The sequence below is a fragment of the Carassius carassius genome, chromosome 1 (assembly GCF_963082965.1).
Source record: "Carassius carassius chromosome 1, fCarCar2.1, whole genome shotgun sequence".
Classification (NCBI taxonomy): domain Eukaryota; kingdom Metazoa; phylum Chordata; class Actinopteri; order Cypriniformes; family Cyprinidae; genus Carassius; species Carassius carassius.
This window is the reverse complement of record NC_081755.1, coordinates 8,907,501-8,910,000: the sequence shown is the minus strand read 5'-3', so window position 1 is coordinate 8,910,000 and position 2,500 is coordinate 8,907,501. Positions and strand designations below refer to the sequence as shown.

The 2,500-nt window shown below is 46.5% G+C and overlaps 1 non-coding gene across 1 annotated transcript in view; it reads left to right on the top strand.

The window, feature by feature from the left end:
* The window catches only part of trnap-agg (transfer RNA proline (anticodon AGG)), a 72-nt gene extending 26 nt beyond the window's left edge, over positions 1-46 (top strand). The window contains exon 1 of the tRNA in view: positions 1-46. This exon is cut by the window's left edge and continues 26 nt beyond it. This is a non-coding gene — a tRNA (tRNA-Pro).
* Positions 47-2,500: the final 2,454 nt, after the last annotated feature.

Below are 2,500 nucleotides of genomic sequence, written 5' to 3'. Positions count from 1 at the left end.
TCGCTTAGGGTGCGAGAGGTCCCGGGTTCAAATCCCGGACGAGCCCTCTTCTGTCTTTGCAGCATCTTTTCTTGAGCAGTTTCAGTCCATTCTGCCATCCCGGGTCAATCATACGCCACTGTCAATTAAGACTAAAGCTGCTTCTGCATGTTTTCATGCCCACTTCTCTTCTGCTCTTCTTAGTTCTTAATCTGCAGTTTAAACTTTGACTTTACATTTTTCCAAAAATTGGTTTAGGAATGCAGCCCAAGCAGTGGAGATATGGCAAAAAATAGATTCTTGGATCGCTTTACGGCCCTGTGAGCCTTCATCTTGCGTTTGCTAGATGCAGGAGCATCTGAGGGCTTGTTGGTGTTGGGGTGTGTTTTTTTTCTTTTATTGCTGTATGGGAGCAAGTGGGCCCCAGTTCAAATCCCAGATGAGCCCGCTTTGCAGCTCCTTGTTTTGAGTAGTGTCTGTGTACATGGTGGCTTGTTGGTCTAGGGGTATGATTCTTGCTTCGGGTGTGAGAGGTCCCGGGTTCAAATCCTGGACAAGCCCACATTGAGCATATTGCTGAAAAGTATCAGTCAATTCTGCCTTCTTTCGGTCAATAGTACTCCTGCATGTTTTCGTGCTGATTTCTCCCTGTTCGTAGTTCCTCATCTGCAATTTAAACTTTGTACAACACTTCGCTCTTTGGGTTCCCGCACTTTCACTGAAAGGTGGGGGTGTGTCTAAGATGGTTCAGATCGGCTGCCATGCAGTGTAGCCGTTTGCGGTTGACTGGAGGCTCGTGTCCTTTGCTTTGATGTTTTTCTCAATATTGGTTTACAAGGTTCAGAGAGCGTTACACTGAACATTTAAAGGTCCCAGGTTCGATCCTGGGTTTACTCAGAGTGGAGCCGTGAATGCTTTCGGACACCATTCTGATGCTTGCTGGTTAGTTGCTTTTCGCAGAGCCTCCTTGAATGTTTTCTACACTTCAAACAGATGTGCAGACACTGTTGGTTCCATGGTGTAATGGTTAGCACTCTGGACTCTGAATCCAGGGATCTGAGTTCAACTCTTGGTGGAACCTTGGGGTCTGTCTGGCTGTGCTTGGCAAGGAGGAGCTTTGGGGTATGTCACAACTTTCTCTGTGGCAGTGTGTCTTAAAATGTATTGCTACAGTGGCCTCCTTCAACCATGGCCTCCAAACAATCTAGAACTCACATAAAACTGAGCTGGAACTAAATTGAGAAGACCGCTGTCACCTGACCCTCTGTGGAGAAGCAGTACAGACCTCAGACAGCTTCTCATCAGCAAGATTTGCGTGGCAGTGCCACAATGTAGACTTCTGCTGTTAAATTCAGCTCTTGTGCTTTGTCGTTGGTATTTTAATCAACATTACTCTACAAAGGTAGGCCAAGCTAGAGCTGGTAGGTAAAAATTGAGTTTCTCAGAAATCTGGTCAGTGCATCTGGTCAGAGCTCTATTTCTGCCCTTGTCAGCTAAGAGGCAGGATGTTGGAGCGACCGTAGCATCGAACAGAGTGAATTACATGGCAAAGTGGCCTCCACTGAGCAGCAACTTGTAGCTCATTGGTCTAGGGGTATGATTCTCGCTTCGGGTGCGAGAGGTCCTGGGTTCAAATCCCGGACGAGCCCTCTTCTGTCTTTGCAGCATCTTTTCTTGAGCAGTTTCAGTCCATTCTGCCATCCCGGGTCAATCATAAGCCACTGTCAATTAAGACTAAAGCTGCGTCTGCATGTTTTCATGCCCACTTCTGTCTGCTCTTCTTAGTTCTTAATCTGCAGTTTAAACTTTGACTTTTCATTTTTCCAAAAATTGGTTTAGGAATGCAGCCCAAGCAGTGGAGATATGGCAAAAAATAGATGCTTGGATCGCTTTATGGCCCTGTGAGCCTTCATCTTGCGTTTGCTAGATGCAGGAGCATCTGAGGGCTTGTTGGTGTTGGGGTGTGTTTTTTTTTTCTTTTATTGCTGTATGGGAGCAAGTGGGCCCCAGTTCAAATCCCAGATGAGCCCGCTTTGCAGCTCCTTGTTTTGAGTAGTGTCTGTGTACATGGTGGCTTGTTGGTCTAGGGGTATGATTCTCGCTTCGGGTGTTAGAGGTCCTGGGTTCAAATCCTGGATGAGCCCACATTGAGCATATTGCTTAGAAGTATCAGTCAATTCTGCCTTCTGTCGGTCAATAGTACTCCTGCATGTTTTCGTGCTGATTTCTCCCTGTTCGTAGTTCCTCATCTGCAATTTAAACTTTGTACAACACTTCGCTCTTTGGGTTCCCGCACTTTCACTGAAAGGTGGGGGTGTGTCTAAGATGGTTCAGATCGGCTGCCATGCAGTGCTGTTTGCGGTTGACTGGAGGCTCGTGTCCTTTGCTTTGATGTTTTTCTCAATATTGGTTTACAAGGTTCAGAGAGCGTTACACTGAACATTTAAAGGTCCCAGGTTCGATCCTGGGTTTACTCAGAGTGGAGCCGTGAATGCTTTTGGACACCATTCTGATGCTTGCT